We start from the raw sequence: 19,815 nt of genomic DNA on the forward strand, positions 1-19,815 counted from the left end.
CTTTAAATATAAGTGAACTGTTATTTAACTAAAGTTTGCTTATTACCTGCATTTCTCTTAACTTTCCTAAAAAGGTCGGGGTTTGGAGATATCGCTGTTATTCACCCTGTCCATGAACAGTTGTACTGTAGATTTAAAAAGGTAACAAACCCAGTTCACAGCACTAACTCCAGAAGAAATTAGTAATTGAGCTTTCTAAATGGTGGATGCAGTACACTGTTACTGGCTTTTACCATGTGACAGCCTCTATTTGCAAGACACCAGCAACAAACATTCCTGTTAGCTTCAATGAAGCGTGGAAAACAAAGCTCTGTAAAGAGCTCAGGATCTGATAACGTAAAGTGATTTCTACACAATTTTTCATGTTGTCTTAACATCTATTCTGATACTTTTATTATTTGAGCTTTAACTTGAAAGCACTCTAACAAAGATGATCCTCAGCTGCTAATATGCATGGGGACAAAAAAAATACACATACACACCACTGAAACCTCCATTCTCCCCAGCCAAGCTGCAACTCATCTGACTTTCCACTCCAGAACACAGAGCCAGTGTTCCTGCCAGAAAAGCGACTGAAATGAAACACAGCAATGTCCATTCCTCTGCTCTACAGGGTAGGTATTTACAGTATATTTTGGAGTTTGTCCTGGGGACCCAGTTTAAGTGACTCAAAACTCTGAGCTCCACTATTGTCCAAGAAATTACTTCACACTTTTCACCATTGTAACCTGGATTTTCCTTCCTGACACGGAACATTTCTTTGTCTTCCCCAGTCTCATCCTGTTCTAACTCTTCACATCATCAACAGCTTAACTGTTTGCTGTCTCAGCTCTTCTTTGAAGATCACTGTACATGCTTCCCGACCCATCTACATCATTTGCCAATTGCTTTCCTCTTCCCGTCAATTTAAGTGCTCTCCAGTTTTCTTACTCGTTTTGTAGTCCACACAATTATCAGAAAGGTATTAGAAAAGGCTACAATGATCTCTTGTTATCTGTGTGTCCAGCTCTTCTGCCTATATCCTTAGAGATGCTTACAAATTTGCTTCTTCAGGCTCTTTGTTGCTTCTGGTTTGCATTTGAACACTCGGAAGAATACTCTGGGCTTTGTTGCAATTACAATTCACAAGCAGCACCACTGCCTCGTCCTTGTTAGTTCAGATGCAATATTTTCAGCCCTACACAGCTTTACCGGTAAAACAAAGCACAAAGGCAGCTTCCTGTAGAGTAATAGGGAAGAAAGCTGTTGTATGCCAGGTGCTCAGCACTCACAGAGTAGGGCCCTTCAGCTGGTGCAGTTGGAGTAACAATAGACAAGGTGTCCTGGTCAGACCAAAGCGCTGTCCAGACCTTTTTTGCATCTCCAGGAGTGTGTTAACATGCAGATCTTCAAGACGAGGGTTAATGAGGCAGGTCTATTTGACAGTCTCTCCAGTAAAGCATGTGGGAGCTGAGAGTGCAAGCACAAAGCTTTACTGGGTTGGATGTGGAGTCTGTGTGTTGAGCAATGCTCAGTGGATTTCTTTTTGATGAGTTTTATTCAACAAGATGTAGGGCTGCAAGTGCAATCTTTTACTATGCAAAGGGAGAAGAGCAGTAAGCCTGAGAACTTCCAGCAGAGAAATATTAGCACTTGACTGAGTAGTTTCTGCCTTTTTTCCTTCCATTATAGCATCTCACAACTTCAAACAAAATCCTGTCTCTCATTAAATTATGACAACTGCCAGCCCAGTGTGACACTGACAACCACTCAAGTCCCCCAGAACACGGCACTATTAGTAATGGTGTGATCAGACAACTTAATTTGGAAGGGTACTGACAGTCACCACTGTTCAGCAGCATCAGCCCCTTATTCATCCCACCAGCTCAATTTCATCTTTTATTTACCACCCTGCAGGATTTTTTTTATTTTATTTTTATTTTTTTTTTATATTTTTAAGGCCTGTACTGGCCAAAGGAATGCAAAAGCTCCAAGCTAAAATATGCCAGCTCAAAGAGCTGAACAGGGCTCAGACAGTGGTTGTCTGTCCCTCGCATCCTCCCCTTCAAACCAGGAATAACTTATTTCCCCAGTCATGAAGTTACAAGTCACCAAACAGATGGAGTGGCATTCAGTGACAGGAACCTTTACTGCAGCAGTACAAGACACAGACACCCTACCGCAGGGCTAAAGGGCAGCATCTCATGAATCCAGTTACCCAGTCAGATGGAGACTTAATGTGTAAGATGTCTTTCTCTCGGGGCTATTTCTATCACAGACACAGACAAGAAAAGAACAGCCTTCTTGTTCTGCCTCAAGAGGACAAAGACAATTTGCAGCACTGAGACCATGAATCAGGCAGTGTGTTCTGGGGAGAAAAGGAGCCCTCTCACATGCCTTCCACAGCATCACTGTGACGCTGCTGACCTGTACATAAATCTGAATTCAGAAGTAAACACACTGCCCCATATCTTTAACAAACAGCTTACCTAAGACATGCATTGCTAGCCATGAGGACAAACACTGGCCATGGAAAGCTCAGGGCAGAAAGCTGTCCCAGAGCCACAGCAGCCCAGAAGGTGAGCTGGAACACAGCAGTAGTTGGAGGTTTCCATTTGGCATGTTGGAAAGCTCAACATGCTCATACGATCAAGCTGCAAGCAGTTAACCACTTTGCAAACATACACTTTCTATACAAGAAAAACACTGATTTCAGGATCTGATAAAGGGTCCTACATTTGTTGCTTTGATGCCATCACTAACACGTTAGGAAAAGCCTTAGAGTTTCTTGCTATTTGCCACTTGAAATGGGTCTTTTTGCATTTTTTGTAGAGAGCTCTCCAGCAGAAATACATGTAAAAGACGACAAGCAAATGCCAAATGGTTGAGTTTAGTTACTGCTTCACTTCAGGAGACGAGGACCTTGCTTCTGCTGCCTTTATCACAGTGCACAGCAGCTTACCTCGAGCTGCTGAGCTCCTGAGAAAGCAGCTAACCGCAGACTGTCCCAAGACAAGAAACACATTTGGTTCCTCTGTATGGCACTAGTGCTGTCCGCAGAGCTGCAGGTGAATCCTTGCTGTTCAGTTAGGTCCTGACACTGCTTTCAGTTGTCCAACATATGGCTGCTCCTGTAGCAAAGCTGGCAGCAGCTTCCAGAGAGGCAAGGACCCACAGAGCATCTCCAACTCGCGAACTCCATCTGCACCCGCACAGCACCACGTCATGTTTCCGAACAGGCTCGATGGTCAAGCACTGAGTTTTTATCACCTCAGAATTTGTTGTGTTTTCTTCTAGAGACTATTAAGACTTGTTACAAGTTTTCTGCATCTGGGCCCAGGAAATGCATGAGATCAATCACACCATTGTTCTTCTCCAGGCCTTCCGAAGCTGCTCTTTCTTGAGCTTCTTTACATCAACTTTACATCAACACTATCTTTAGGGGTGTTAAATTCATGCTTCCTACCTACTGTAAAGCCCCTGCTCCAGGAAGGCCAGCAAACTCAGCTTAGTTTAAATCCATGTGAATCGTTCCACTGAGACTAATAAGCAAAGGTAGCATATAAACGTAAGTGCTTTGCTGAACTGGGGCCAAAGCCTCCTAAACCATTTTAACCACAGGAGACAGAAATCAGAGCCTCAGGCTTTTGCTCTACAGCTTTATATCATATTACAAAGTTCCCACTTCCAGACCCCTTCCTTCTGAATTAGAGTCCAAAAGGCTTACAGGCTTGCCCAGAAGACAGTCCAAGTTTATGACTTGACTAGGTTTTCCCACATCTTGTGCCATTTCACATACTTCTTTCCTTTAGGTTATATGATATTCCTGTCATCTCTAAACGAACCCTACTTCCTTAAGAAAAAAGCAGGAAACCAACGCCCTAGCTCAGCATCAGCAACTCCGTCACCCACCAGACATCTACATCAAGCTGACTCCACATGTTTTCCTCATGATTTTCAGAGAAGCATTAGCCTGGGACACCAGTAACAGATTACTGTTTTCTGGCAAGTATGCCACTAGCCCTTTAACCCAACACCTTACAACAGATTATTTGGATCTATAGTGGCATGCTAAACAGGATCTGATGATTACAACATTATTTCCAAACCTGAGCTCACCCATCTAAGAAAAAAGAGAAAAAAAGAGGTTCTCCACAAAATTCATGGAGTCATTTTCAGAACTGCATGGATTTTGACAATATTTCTAAGTAAAAGATTCGATCTCCTTTCAATGTTGAACCTGCAGAATTTCCAAGCAAGCTGCGATAACCACAAGAGAAACTGCGATTTTTTCAGGACAGGTCCTGAACTGCCTGATTCTGCTATCAAGTGATAGCAGAAGTTGTGGGGCTTTTTCCATCATCCAGCTGCCAGCACCACATAATTGTCCCCCAGACTGCAGTTACGAGGAGCCACTGAAGCATGTGACAACTTGGACATGCACATGTTAGGAAAACAGCCCTGTCCCACCAACCTGAGTGCTCTTCAGCAAGGAAACAAGGACGCCAGCACAGCAACCAAAAGCTCATGAGACCATGGAAAGCAATCATGGGTCTGATTTCAGAAACTCAATTAATGCTCAGCCGTAACAGGACGTACACTTAAGGGTCAGAAAGAGGCTGTAGCTCCAAGCTGAAACCTAATGTCTGCGTGAGGCCATGAGGCTGACCAAACTGCACCTTTAGATGTTACAACTAATGTAAGATTCTCACTTTATGTCTTTGCACCTCTTCACATTAGCAGGGAAATACAAGGTGTCTCTGGAAAAAAGATAAGGAAAGGTTCCCTCCAGTCATCTCTTTAGAGGCTAAAAATAAGCCACTCAAAAACATACTCCGCTGGCCTGAACCCAGGAACAGACCTTACTGTGCAACCTGGAGGATGTATTCCAGGGCACGTGAGTTCTGCTGCCCGCTGACCCCATCGCTGACATTTACCTACCACCCCGGGGAGCAGGGAGGAATGTTGAGACAATTTTACAACACTGTACAAGCAGGAGCACAAGACAAGAGACAGTACAACTCCTTTAAAAACGGGAAGTGCCTGACCTCTTTTCTGCTTCTCTGTGCTTCAAACGCACTGCTTGAGAGAAGGGAAAAATGAGGGAGGGATTCGTCTGAGGAAGTAACACATCTACACATGTCATGCTTGCCTCTGGAGCCCTTCTCAACCCAGCCTACTTTATACTCCCATTACACAAAGCTGCAAATCACCTCACAGGTCTCCCAATTGCCTTGCAGAAGCAGTATCTACAATCAGGTCCTTTGGAGTTAGACCTCTTTGTCAGATGCCTGTATTTTTCACAGAGCCCCTGAAAGCAAGTGCTTCTTGAAGCAGCTAACAACCACATGATGAAACCAAGTGAGTGCTTTTTAAATATCTTGGAAGCAGACTTGCACGCCTGTGCTTCAGGGAAGAGAAGGTAGTCACAATGAGGCCACCTGTCAGAAGTAAGACTGGCATAGCCAAATCTCATTCGCTGTACCCAGGGAACAACACCCTTGGCAGGAAGGATAAGGAAGCCTGAAGAGCAGTGCTAGTCAGGAGCACAAAAATCATGCTACATTTCCCTTCAGCCTGACAGCAGTTTTCTACCGACGATTTTCGGGAACATGCTGCAACACCCTTCTGTAAGCAGTAAGCAAGCAAGCAGAGCCTGGCTTTGACACTTATGACAAAGGTTGGTTATCATTTCCCAAAAGGGTCTACATTTAACATTTCAGTAACAGATAATGTTTAAATTATGAGTTCTCTTACACAGGGAAAAATATCTCTCCAGTGTCTTCACTGTGAAATCATGAAGTAGCACAACCATTCTACAATTCACTCGTGGTAAAAAGGAATAGGAGCAATTTCAACCACCTCCTCAGTTAGTTTACCTTTGTGCAGCATTTACAAAATGGAAAGCACTGAGTGGCAGCAAGGAACTCCCATCCCTGGGAATTAAGGTCAATCTCTTGGTTACTAGACAAGTAACATTTATGTTGTTAATGTACTGATTTTTAAACTGCTGCAAAAGGAGTTTAAGTTATGAGCTCAGTAAGGGTCACCCAACTCAGTGAACAATTTGACCTCTTATTAGTACAAGTCACTGCTCATCTCCCCACAACATCTCAAAGGGAAGCTCCATAGACCTTCACCTGCAGCAGACTGTCATTAAGTGCACAGAATGTGACTGAACATCTGATACAGGCCCTGAGATACCACTTAGATGCTATAACAGAATAACTACGACGAGGTAAAGAATGAGTTGCAAAGTTAAATTTTCAGAGTTAGAAAATCTAAATGAGATAACCGGACATTTAGCAAGGAACATTTAACCTCAAAGTTTGACACATTAAGAGCAACTAAAACAAGTCCGTGCTGAATGCCACCATCTTCATGCTGAACTGAAGACTAATTTTGCACTATATGTTTGCATATGTCTAATCTCAGCCAAGGTTAACAGAATCTATACATTACCAAATAAAAATAGTAATAAGATCCATGAAGCCAGTAATACTGACACTTCCTAGCACTGCTCTCACCTCTTAGAAGCAGTGACTGCCACCGCCACAACTGCCTTGCAACAGTTGCACAGCAAGCAAGCAAAAATAAGGGCACACGAGACTTGTTATTTTCTTAATTTTTTCCACCTTTACAATGTTTCCCTATTATGCCAGGAGCATATTTTGTTGCCAGGCATGTTCATCTTGTTGTCCGAGTACTATGACCATACCAGACCATAAACACTACCAAGTTCATATGAGCAAGCGATTTTCCAGACAAGAGAAAAAGGATCATGAGGATTTCAGGTTTACTCCCATATTCATTTTCACACTATAACACATTTAAGGTTCTTGATGCAGTGCAAGAAAAAAAAATGTATTATATAATATATAATATTGTAATATTTTATATATATTTTTTATATATATGTATTACCTAGAGGCAATTCTGTATCAGACACAAAGACTTCCCTACGCAGCCCTGCAATATCAGTTAAATATTGCAGAAAAAGACCACCCTCCCTTTTGGTTAGCCGCGCCATTGTTTTAGGACAGGACAGCAGTAGCAGACAATACTCATTAATAACACAATCCCATATTCTTCTGTTCCTAGGTTCAAGTGCTCAAACCCTTATACTTGAGCCAGGAGATCAAAGATGCATCCAAATTCATGCAAGCTCCCCATGTCCAAATTTTGCCACCACCAATTTCCTTTCTGGACTTCAGGACTAAAACAGGCCAATGCCCTGGGCCAGGACTTCACTGGATGTAAAAGAGCACATCTTCAAAGACAAGAAATTAGCTTTACCTAATCATTAGCTAGCAGCCTAGCCCACCGTGACTTTCATGCCTTCATCCATTGAAGGGCTGAATTTTTATTTCTACTTGCAGTGCTCACCGTGTATACCTGTAAGCACAGAACAGCACTGGCTAGGCACTGTAACAGGACCTCACCGACTGAACGCCACGTGTTCCCTGCACCTGTGCAGGTCAGCCTCAGCCTTCAGCACAGAGAAGTTCATCATTCTGCCGGGACTGTTTTCTCTCAAGCAATGGAAAGGGCATCGTTCTGAACAGTCTGACAACAAACCAAGGTGACACCATAATTGCTAAGAGCTTGGAGAAAGTATTAAATATGAAATAGAAAGGAAATATTTGGTCAGATCCAATTATCCTGATGAGCTTGAGATGTAAATTATTGAAGTTCTTGGCATATGCACAGGTACATAGGCTATCTTGAACCAATGACCACCTAAGAAAAAAGATATGGCTGCATCTCTTAGTATCTTTAGGCTGATCCTCTGCAAGGGAGCAATTTCACCTTGTGCCTCATGCTCAGCTGGATTGAAGTTTCCTCATGCCTTTCTTTCAGCTCTTCCACCTCTTGTCTAAGTGACCAGAGTACAGAGCCTGCCCCTCCAAGGGTTAAAAGAGTCTCAGAACAAGGCAAGATGAGCATTTGCTTTTAATTCTGTCCATTCCTCTCCTCCCAGCCTCAGTTTTTCACTTTGCCTTTTAAGCTTGCACATGCCATGTGAGCTTGTGGGATAACTGACCAGCCTGAGACTAAAGAAAGCCTTTTTGCTTTGAAACCAGCAAAACTAGTTCAGGAATTGCAACTACATGTAGTCAAGCCTGCCCTGTAATTAGCTTTAAATAAAGGTCCCCTCAACAGGAAACTAAATACCCAGACTGTTTAACAATGACTAGCACAGCAGACACAGCTTTCACTCCTTTGCCTCCAACACAGCAGCAGCTTTCTGCAAAGCACAACCCAAGCAGCATATTAAAGCACTACAAAAACAATCGTTTACAAAAGGGTCCTATTTGGTCTCTCAAAGAGGACGTTTAAGAGTGACATGATGCCTTTCCTCACAAATCAATTGTTCCCAGGTGGAAGACTGCATTCATTCCCTGCAGCCACAACCACAAACCCAAGTAAGCCATTAGTGACCCAGCCACATGACAAAGCCTGGGGCACCCACAGACCCTACACAGAAGAGACAGCCTTCCAAATGGATCAAGGGGCCAGAGGTTGCTGCTGCTGGCCGGGGGCTGCTCTGCCTGGCTCCCCAGAACAAAGCACAGAGATGAAGTGGGCTGAGGGCACTGTTCCCATCACATCTCCAATCGGGACACCGAGCTGCAGGAACTGCTCCACAGATGAACTCCATAAGGACACGTGGCAACTGCCCCTGCCTCTGAGGAAGGCATCCAGTAACCATCATGCCTGAATGTCAAGCACCAGCTCCACTTCCACCAGGGCTTACCAAAGAAGAATAAAGCCTACTCCAGCTTCCCACGACCTTCACTGTAAGATGAACTGATGCAATTGGTCATTTTCGAGAATCATTGAAATGGGTGGGAAGACTTCATATGTTCAAAAAGCTTTTTTGAACTTGGTTTCAAAGGTTACATGACCCAAAGATACTAAAAAGGCCTCAAGAGGCAGACTGTCATTTCATTGTGTGCAAAATATTTAGCTGAAGGTAATACGGCTTCCCCTGCACTGATGTTTTTAATCTGGTTTGCTCCCCTTCATCCACTGGTTAGTAATGAAAACACCGAGTCCCTTATGTCTTCATTTTCTGTGTATTGAGCTTTACAGAAGCATCTGTGCCACCGTCATTCCTTGAAAAAGATTTCTGGGTTTCATTTAACTCTACCTTATAACCTGAGAAGACTTCTTGAGCTACAGCTGACTTGCTGCCTGCAACAGTCCTTGTTCTGGCATAGAGCTGAAAATCAAAACAGAGTCTCTAGTTGTTTAGTACAAAGAAAAATAGCAAGGTCAAACCATCCAATTTTGTCTTACTTTACACTTGGAAAAATGTTACCTAAGCACTTCTAAAACCTGATGGTCTCAGCTAAACAAACCGATGCTTGACCTGAAATTGCTGCAAAGTGAATGCCTGCTCAATGCCCTTTCCAAGCCAGACCACTCTGAGAAGTAAAATTCAAACATGCTGAAAAGTAATGAGCAAAATTACAGCAACTGGGACCTTGCACCAACTTGGCTGTTACTGTCTATAAATAACCTGGATGTTGATCCTGGCCCCTTGCTCTAGGAAAAGCAACCCGTGATTAGGATTTCAGTGCTGTGAGGATGGGCGAGGAGAGAGCACAACAGATGGAGCTGAAGACTTGGTGAGATTGAACTCTTATTTTGCAGGCAGGATTACAATTCAAAGGGCCCTCACTTTCTCCCCTCCCTCCTAGATACCGTCAAGCTTACAAGTATTTCAAAACACTGACAGCACTGCAGCTGACGGGTATGTACCCAGTGATTGTTAAAGAGTAATACCACCCAGCTGTGAAGTAGTTGTATTCTACACTTTTTACTTCTCGCTATTGAAATCTTCTAGCTGTGTAGACGTGTAAATAAAGTACACCTGGAAGGATGCCTCATTAGAAAATTGTTCTTTGGATTTAAGTAGTATTGTGACCAGGCTGACTCCTAGAACTCTGATCTGACACTTGCAATTTTATCTAGGCACTTTGGTTTAAGAAATCAGGGACATCTCCTAAGTAGCTGCTCCTTAGAAGTTAAACACCCCATACATTCCTTACAGACTCCACCTGGCCAAGATGAAGTCCTGCTCTTTTCAGAGGAGATCAAACATTACTGTACTTTGTGAATTAAGCAGGACCCCCAAGTGTGCAACACTGGACAAAAGATCCTTCCGCCTTCTTGTCTGCATGGTTTTCTTCCACCTCTTCCAGTTTTGAGACTCCCTTGGAAGTCTTCCACAGAGTCAGACCTACAAACAGCAAGCCTGAGGTGGGATGGGCAGCATTTGCTTGCTTGCTTTCATGCACCACTTAGAAGACAGCAGACCACCAGGCGTTCATCAGTATGCGACTAAAAACCTGTTTTACAAGACCCATGTCTGAAATAGAGCAGCGGTGCTTACAGTGTGGCACTAACAACAAGTTTAGGCTTTTCCTCAGATCCTCGAGCTTGCTGTGTAAGAACGCTGTCCAAACAAGGAATGCAAACACAGCAGGTCATAAAGTCAAGGGAGGGTATTTTACAGGCATAAAGGTGGGAAGAGAAAAAGGCCACGTTCAGTGGGGCTGAATTAATAGCACTGCATATCTGGAAGTGCTGACCTAAGCATTAAGCTGACTAAGCTGACCTAAGTGTAGATCCATGAGATGGTGCCATCCTTCCCAGTCAATCTCCCTTGAGACAAATCTTGCCTTTCCATCGCTGCTCTCTCAAGCTGCCTCAAATGAATTTGCAGTTTCAAGCCAATTGCAGTTCAGCCAGAGCAAGAACCCTGTGTTAATGCTTCCAAACTCATTTGGAACAGCCATCTACAAGGTCAGTCAGGAAATCAGTTACACCAATGAGGCTGTGAGGGTCAGTCACAGCCTGGCCTTACAACTAGGAAGTATTGCAGGAGTTCTGAGCAACTCACCATTTCCAACATCACTGCTCTAAAACTAGAAGCAACAATCAGAACCACCAGAGTGACAAGTTTGGCCTACATCATCGTCACACCCTTGCAAAATAAGGGAATAATATCCTGTCAGCTTTCTTTTATCTACAGGAAACAGAAGCAGTAAAGTATTGAGAGCTGAGTCAATCTGTAAGTGTAAGGCAGTGATAGTAATAGAACCCAGATATCTTCCGACTCTCTCTTCTGCACTGTCACCACAAACCCACCCTAATCACAAGCACACTGCGTGATGACAGATGATCTGCAGTTCATTCTGCCTCTAAGAGTCCCCTCATTAGCATCCTGAAAACCTGAAATAGCTCTAGACCCATAATTCCAGGTTTAGCCATTTCTCTTCTTCATGCTTCTATCCAAAATTTAATAGACAACATGTACAAGACAGTGATCAAGAGCTGTTCTAGTATGTACCTTCCACTTGAAGGAACCTTCACCTGCAGCTCCGAAGCCATTAGGTTAGCTTCCTCTCTTCACCGTCTATTCCCCTCAACTTTACCTCTGCAGCTTTGACTTGTACTACATCCCTCTCGCTTTCTCCTTAGTTCAGGTTTATGCAGAAGGCATCATTCCTTCTCCCTTCAGACACACCTTTTTCCCTTTCTCAAGATACTCATTTCTATATTTTCAGTTCTCTTTTCTTCAATGGTCTGTCCTATCCTAGGTCACTGGCTATTACACTACTACCAGTGACGTGGTACTACAAGATGTTTCATTAAATGGCTTAGAAAATGTGTTATATGATGCAGTAAGAGCAGGAATCAGCTTCTGGACTAAGGTGTCTCCACTTTAGGCATCTACCTTGGAATAAGCTTCATTATCTGTTATACACCTCTGCTGTCTACAAAGGGGGCCAAAAAGTCTGGCTATAGCTTACATACCTATATGCGGAGACCTAAGTTCACATGCCTTCAGCTACAAACTGTATCCCATGTAGCATCCTAAACACTAGCTAACAGATCTCAGATCACAACTATGAGCAGTAAACAGATCAGTAAATGCGTACAATTCTCCAGCAAGTTCCACAGAGATCTGGTCTTGGTCTATAGCATTTAGACGCTAAAGAAATGCAAGGAAGCACAGGGCTATGTTTTCGTAAAACTTGCAAACAGGACAATGTGGACTCCCATCACTGGCAAAAATTTCAAGAAGATTAGATGGCTTCCTAAAGAAAACAACTGATTTCCACATGTCCTACAGCCCCACAGACTAGACGACAGTCTTTCTAGCTTTATAATACACGAAGAACTTTTTCTTTTCTGAGTTTCTTCCTTAAATCCCCCTCTTCAAAAACCCTCAGTGCAGCAGCCATTACCTTCACCTGCTCCTACAGTGACTTTTAGGAGAATCTCGGTCTTTATTCCTTCCCTGTCTTGGCACATGTCCTGCCTACTCTGGTTACATGGCTTTAATAATCTCAGAGAACTCTTCCTGCAGCAACATCCTCTGCAATTTTTTTTCCCTCCCACCCCTCCATTAGGAAGCTCCAAAAGCCCTCTCACCTGACACTCATGGTCACCAACAGGCTGCACACAAAAACACTTGGCACACTGACAAATTGATCTCTTTAAGCAGACTTCACATTGTGCTTCTTCATCAAAAGAACGGGCTAAACTCATCCCCTTCTTCAGTCACACTACCCGATATATGATGGGATCTCTTCCAAGTCTTTCTGTGCTGCCTCTACCTTCAGTTTGCACCCAAGTCACTAACACTCAGGAATTAGATGCGATGACTTACATACCTGCCTGTTAGACAAATGGATTATTCCTTAGGAATACTTGGTCTTCTGCAGCAGATACGAGTCATCTCATCATTAGTGAATCTGAGGTGTTCTGCTCTCAAGTATCATACAACTATGAGCACATTCCATAGCAAACTGCTTAACACAAACAATTGAATCGCTGTGGAGGTAGGCTTATGCCCTGCAAAACGTATGGATAAAATACCCATGCAACAGCACTGTTATGCAGGGGTCCTGCCCTCCATCAGGAGTTCCCACTGCTCTGCATGGGTTTCGGTGTCTTCACCTCTACTGGTCTAGGGTCAGCCTGTCACTCGATGGCTGATGCTGTCTTGTGCCACTGTTTAATGCTGCACACCTGTGTCAGCCTCCTCGCTGCTCCACAGTCAAGCCCCACACAGTGTCCCATACCGAAAGGCCACACTTCACTGACCTGCCGAGAGAAAGCTGATCTACCCATGCTGCTGAACTGCACAAATTAGTGTGCAAATTACTGAGGGACTTCCAATGGTAACAGTGCAATTAAAGCACTACAATACTTGATTTTCTTTAAGAGCTGTGCATTCCCTGTGGCTTCTGTGTTTCAGCATTAGCAACAAGTTCTAAACAATTTGTTCAAGGATGCAAACACAGCAATATCCAACCAAACAGTCAATCAAATCAGAGCCAGTCATCTTAGCCAAAAAAGTGATGGGGAAAGTTCACGTGCTTCAGAAAAACAAAGCTTTCAACCTTGACTCAGTACTTACCCTAAAGTTTCACAAAACCTCCTATCGGAACTTCAGCTTTGAAGTATGGGCTTATCTCAGAGCAAATTTCTCTATCACATAATGAAAAACACTGAATTGCATCCAGGGACCTGCATTTATCATGACAACTGCATTTTGTTTTTGCACTGTTCTGCAACTAGCAGGGACCAGCAACTTTTAAACTATGTACCTAGCTTTCTAGCATGCTTTAGTCATGACTTGAACTGCAGAACACTTACACAGCAAGAAATAAGTATTGCTGAATTCTCTGTCACAATGACCAACTCTGCACTTACCTCCTCCCCAGTAATCACAAGTTTGTTCAAACTCCCAGCTCCATAAAACATACACCATAAGAACTGAAATAGAAGCCTGTTTATTTCCTACTTAACTTTGAACAGTCCTTCAACTCCCCCTCTACTTTGTGCCTTGCTTGATTTAAGGCAACTTCATTTGGTAAAACTAAAAGCACGAGCCAGGTTCTAGGTGGGTACAAACAGCATCAAAATGCAGGGCACCAACAACTTCTATATGCAGAAAAGAACAGGCAACTTGCTTTTGATTCAGCAAGTTTCTTTTCTTCTGGATGGTTCAGCCCTTGAAAGATTCAGGTAACTACACGCTGTTTGCAAGATGCACTCATCTTTCTGAGCACTGCACATTACAGGCTGCACGTTCTTGTACAAAACACAGGATACACTTTCCCATACAGGTCTACCTTTGGCTTAGGTACAGGCAGTTACTTTATTTGCAATGGGAAGGTTAGCACGAAATTGCATACAAATAGCCCACATTGATCAGGAAAAGGTCAGAGGAAACCATTTCTAACCAGCCATTTTCCAGTATGCCTTTAATTTAAAGAAGTTAACTGTGAAATACAGATATGCTTAAGACAGTTTTCAGCTGGTAATCCTCTCCAGAAGGACTTTTCAAGGCTATTTCTGACAGTTTGTTACTCATCCATAATATGCTGCTTTTCTGTTCATAATGCTTCTCACTTCAGACTGACTGACTTCACAGCCAAAGAGCCAGTGTCATGAAGAAAAACAGTGCATCCAATGCCGACCATGAAGAGCTCATCTGAGAAAGATGACTGAGATAACTTCCTCCTGCGGTTCTTGGAGCTATTAGTATTCCTGTTCTCCAAAACCAAGGGCTCTGGGACAAATTCATTGCCAGTATCAGGCTGTGCTCCTACAGCAGCACAGGACTACTCCTGAGGAGATGATCTCCAAGACCTGCACTACCGAGCAAGCAGCAGCCTTCTTCATGTTCCTTGTGGCTTAGCTCTATCATCTGAAAGGACTTTGCTGTTTCAGCTTTGTCAGTGGCTGAAATTGGTGTAAGCCTACAGTCACAGGCTCCAGAGGAATTGCACTACGGTTCAGATCCTGAGCCAGGGCCCAGTTTAAGCAGCAAAGCTTGACCTTAGACCATGGAGCGTCAGGAAGGCATCTATCCCCTCGAACCCAGGATAGTGCTGGAAGAGGAAAACCCAATCTCTCCACAGCTGTTCCTTGCATGGAAACAGGAAGGATGAGAGGGAGAAGAAATCAATCATCGCTCCTTCAAAGCAGCTTTCAAAGCCTTTTCCAGCACACATCCCTCCTCCTAGCTTGCAGATTACAAGGAACCGGGGATCCTGCTGAAGCCAAACATCCCCCTCATTCAGTGACTGGCAACACATGTAACACTGTCTGCTAGTCCTCCAAAACCCACCTCCTGATGCTCTCGCACACGGTGTTTCAGCCTCATCTTAGAGTCAGCAATCACCCCCTGAAAAGAGCAAAGGAATCCCCTGAGGCTACATGTTACTTTGTACTGGGAAGTTCCCATTCCAATTTTCTCCCCCGAGCAACTTCCAACACCTTCACATGCAAGGAATAGCCAGATCAGTGCCTAGTAGGGGGTTCTTCAAAGCTGTATAGCTTAATCCATTTGTGCTATAATGAAATCAGCTCCAAATGTAATTCATCAAGAAAACAAACTTTGAGTGAAATTCTACTCATCTTCCATCACTACTGACACATGGCAATGCTTAAAAGCTGGAGGAACAAAAAGCAAAAAAGTCTTCTCTTATTATTCCGGCATCTAATAACCACCTTTGTAGGTCCCTAAAAAAAATGGAAGTTGCAATTTTATTTAAATATTAATCTGAACTGGATTGCTTGGCCTTCCTTGATCATTAAACCAGGTAAAGAGCCATGAATATTAAGTTTTATAAGCCTAGCATACAGGTCAATCTTAAGAGTACACACTTCATACATTTATTTTCTTTTAAACCATTTGGTATCATCACATTTAGGTGTGCTTTCCAGAACCACCTGGAAATGTATGAAACCTGAACTTCTCAGGTCTCTCAGAACCCCCCTCCCCTTCCCTCGTACAGTAATATACAACCAGCCTAACAAAGGACTAAGACAAGTGAAGAATTCAAAAGGCATTCCCAACACCTGCACAGCCCCAGGCCTGCTCCAACAGAAGCTACTGGCCAAGTTCCTATGTCCTTCAGTAACAGTATGTGGCATTACAGGGGGGTCTGCATTGTGTTGAGTGCATCACCATAATTTAAGAATATTCAAGAAAACAAAATAGGGGTAGTGGGAGCTTTTTTCATTTTAGTTTTCGATTCCTCACTCGGTGCTTGTAGTAATATATAACCTTTGCTCAAATATCAACAACCTAAGTAACATCACGACAAAGCTGCCACTGACTTACAGGGGTCAGAAGTTCACACTGAAAGCAAGCTCCCAAAATAACAGCTGCATGCAACATTTGACCTAGTCAGGGACGTCTACGTTTCACCTAATGTAAAAGGAAAGATGCATTTCCATACTGTGAGGAAACCTAAATTCCCAGAGGACATTGATAGCATTGAGACAGAAACCTGGAGACCTGCATCTGTGAAAACACTTCCTCCATGCAAGCTCAAAAAACCCCTGTCCATGTTCCATGAAGAGCAGCCTCTCCACAAGACACTTGACCTGCTTCTTCAACTCACACTTTGCTCTCCCTTTTTTGACTTGAACCGTCTTGTATTTAAGAAAGATTTAGGTAGCCTATAAGGAGCAAAGAAAAGAACTGCAGACAGAATTCCACAATCCACTCCTCCACCATCAAGCAACTCAGCACCTAGCATTTATCTCAGCCATCAGCACAGAAGAGTGGCAGGCAGAGCGGCGCTGGGACATCTGACTGACAGCTGGTGCTGTCAAGATAAATTACTTGCCAAGGGCGCGTTGACCTTCTGGCAAACTCCTGCAAACTGAAGGACTGCACTACCACTGCTCACCCGTCAGCCGTATCCATGGGCAGAACCACCTTGCTCCCTCTCGATCTGCCTTCTATCTGAAGACATCTGTTCTCAGCAGGAGACAAGGTAGCACTCTCACCTTGCAGCAGGTACCTGGGAGTCTGCGCGGTGCTCCAGGAATGTTTTGTTTCTTACGTGGACACAGTAATCATTTTCCAGGATTTCTTGATACATTATATTTTATGTCAGAAGAAATGTTTACTCCCAACAGCCACCGGCAACGGGGCGTTGCTTTTGATAGCCATTTTTAGGACCTATATATCCGTTTGTTCTAAGAGTATTTTAAAAGATTACCACTAGCTTTATTGTTCATAAGGTTCCTGTTCATTCATCAAAAACAGTTCTACTGAGCTGTTTTCTCTGCTGCGCCTCTACCCCGTATTCTGCACATGAAGGGCCATGCGGTGCTGCTGTGATTCCTCTCTTCTACTATATGCTAAATGCCACACTGCATTTGCACAGCCTATTTCACACTTCCTCTAATTGGAGAACACAAAAGAAAAAAAGTTTTCAAATAGAAATACTTCTATTTGATGATCATAGAGCAGCTCAGGTCCACCCCACATCTACTTCCAGAAAGTTGAAAGAAAACAAGTTTTTAATCATAATTAAGTCCAATTTATACCACAAAGAAGCATTTACCAAAAATAACACACTTAAGTGTTCTTATCACATTTCCAACAGCCAATGCCTTGAAAAAGGTAGAAACAAATAGCTGGCATCATAAATCTTTCGTTGCCAACATTATAACATATAAGAGCCTAAGCTGCATTTCGGAGGTAATCAGTACCCTGTGTGTCAGTGAGCCAATTATTACACTTTGTTTGGAAAGCTGTTTGGTGCATGTCTCAGTTTACACAATGAAACACCCTGTATTTTCCCTCAGGTTAAAACCAAGGCTGACATTCTGAGTAAAGGAAACATGCATGGAAAGGCAATGAAGCTTCCTCAGAGGATGCTTGCTATTTCAGAGCTCTAGTTCGGAACAACAGCCTCTGACCTATGGCCAGCCCAGCTTAATTACCCTGTCCCATTAGTCACAAACAGCTGCACCAGGCCACCAACCAAGTCAGTTTCACACTGATGTCGGGGACTGCTAACTTGTCCGATGATACCCAGGGGTAGCTGGGCTTCACACAGCCTGCTGCTTAAAAGGCAGCTTTTCACTCAGTGTTTAAACAACCACTTGGTTCAGCTCACTGATCTGACCAAAAACTGGGCCTCACTCCATCACTGCCTTTTTTTAGAGGAAGAAATTGTTCCTCTTCCTCTTGTAGCTATGCTAGTGCTTGCTTGGATCTAAGACAGGTGATGGAAGTAACGCCATATGCATAACTCCATGGTACTTCAAGAGCTTTCACCACACTGCAAACTGAATGACTATCAACAACTTACATGGCGTGCAGTCAGCATATGCCATTTCTCAGCCCTCCTTCCCTTTATCTGTGTGGGTGGGTCAAAAAAATTAATAAAAACATGAGTACCATTTTGGACATTCAGTGTTGAATCACTGACTAATAGGTGAAGTTAAAGGTTACCTGCAGCCAGGATGGCTCCAACTGCTGTTGTTCCTGTACTGGGATAACAAGTACTCCTTCAAAAATAGTATTTTTCTCACTTACAGGGTCCCCTTCGTTTGAAAGGATTCAAGGAATAGAAATACAGAAGCAGAGTGCAGTCCTGAGACAAGCAAAACATAAAAAACACTGGCTGAGAACATAATGAGCTCTGCTGCTCTCACTTGGTACCCTCGGAACAAGCAAGTTACTGTTTTCCATATACGTGTTCAAAGAACTGCCATTTTCCAATGAAGTTGCTACACTCAGTTTTTGATCACTGTACAGAGCCTCTCATCTGTATTAATTAGCTGCCCAGTAAGCTCCTTCAACTAGTAGCTCCTATTGGAAAATACACTAACTGATAATTCCCAAGACAAGCCTACCAATTACTAATTAAACTGGAGCACAGACTCTATTTGCAGAGAAGGTTTCCAGGTGATTCAGGTGAAGAAGCCAGCTCTCCTCACATAAATCATCCCACTGGTTTGTGACTTCCTCCCCTGCATTCCCCTGCACAGACAAGTACTGGAACTCGTTGCAGTGTGTGCGGGCTTGAAAGGGAAAATGCCCCTGTCCAACTTCATAGCTCCTTTCCCATCAGAGAAGAGTCCTCTGATGCGGGAGTCTTTGATTTATTATCGGTGGCACTGATGGCTGTAAGATCCACAAGTCACAATCACCACATACACACACATGTATGGCTATTCATATAGCACACAAGCCATCTCATCTTTCCCTAAGGGTGCCATTTTAATGACTAACCATAACTGGCAATTTGTTATGTCTAACAAGCAGAAAGCCTTCATCAGAGACACTACAGAAACATCAATGCTACTCTGAACCAACTGTATCTTTTTTGTTTTGTTGCTCACACACACTTATATTATTTCAGGGAAGATCAAAAATATTTCCAAAGCACAGCTCTAAAGATGTACTATGAAGTCCAAGCACTCACTTGCTGATCACAGTGCTGATTTTTACCTTCTGATTTTACCTTCTTACAGTTCTGTCTCAAGGCTGTCCTTAGCCTCAGAATGTCCACCTGTTAGTTAATAGCTCTACTCAAGCAGAAGAATTCTCAAGTAGATGAATTCCCAAGCATTGGTCAGCACAGATATTTAGCAGAGATAATTGCTCAATAACAACGATTTCCCATCCTTTGAAGAAATAGCCATTTCCATGCCAAAAGGTTGAAGCTTTTCAAAAGGACGCTAGCACCTCAGCACCTAACAGCTCAGCACAGATTCATGGAATAATCTGGGTTGGAAGGGCCATCAAAGCCCACCTGGCTCCAGCCCCCTGCCAAGAGCAGGTTCCCCTCTCACCAGCCCAGGCTGGCCTTGGGCACTGCCAGGAATGAGGCAGCCACAGCTTCTCGGGGCAGCCTGAACCAGGGCCCCACCGCCCACATGGTGGGGAATTTCTTCCTTACCTGAAATGTAAATCTACCTTCTTTCAGTTTAAAACCATTAGTCCTTGTTCTATCACTACATATTGTTGCTAAAAGGACCTCCCCAGCTTTC

General features: G+C 43.4%; 1 protein-coding gene across 3 annotated transcripts in view; it reads right to left on the bottom strand.

Annotated features, from left to right (window-relative positions):
- Window positions 1-19,815, bottom strand: part of RASGEF1B (RasGEF domain family member 1B) — a 143,758-nt gene that overhangs the window by 94,240 nt on the left and 29,703 nt on the right. Inside the window, exon 1 of one of the 3 annotated variants that reach the window (XM_040555146.1) lies at window positions 5,193-5,213. The exons of the other annotated variants lie outside the window; for them this stretch is intronic. The gene's annotated coding sequence lies outside the window, so the exon portion shown is untranslated. Of the gene's footprint in view, window positions 1-5,192; window positions 5,214-19,815 lie in introns of those variants that run through there. 3 annotated transcript variants of the gene reach the window in all.

The sequence above is a fragment of the Cygnus olor genome, chromosome 4, assembly GCF_009769625.2.
Source record: "Cygnus olor isolate bCygOlo1 chromosome 4, bCygOlo1.pri.v2, whole genome shotgun sequence".
Classification (NCBI taxonomy): Eukaryota; Metazoa; Chordata; class Aves; order Anseriformes; family Anatidae; genus Cygnus; species Cygnus olor.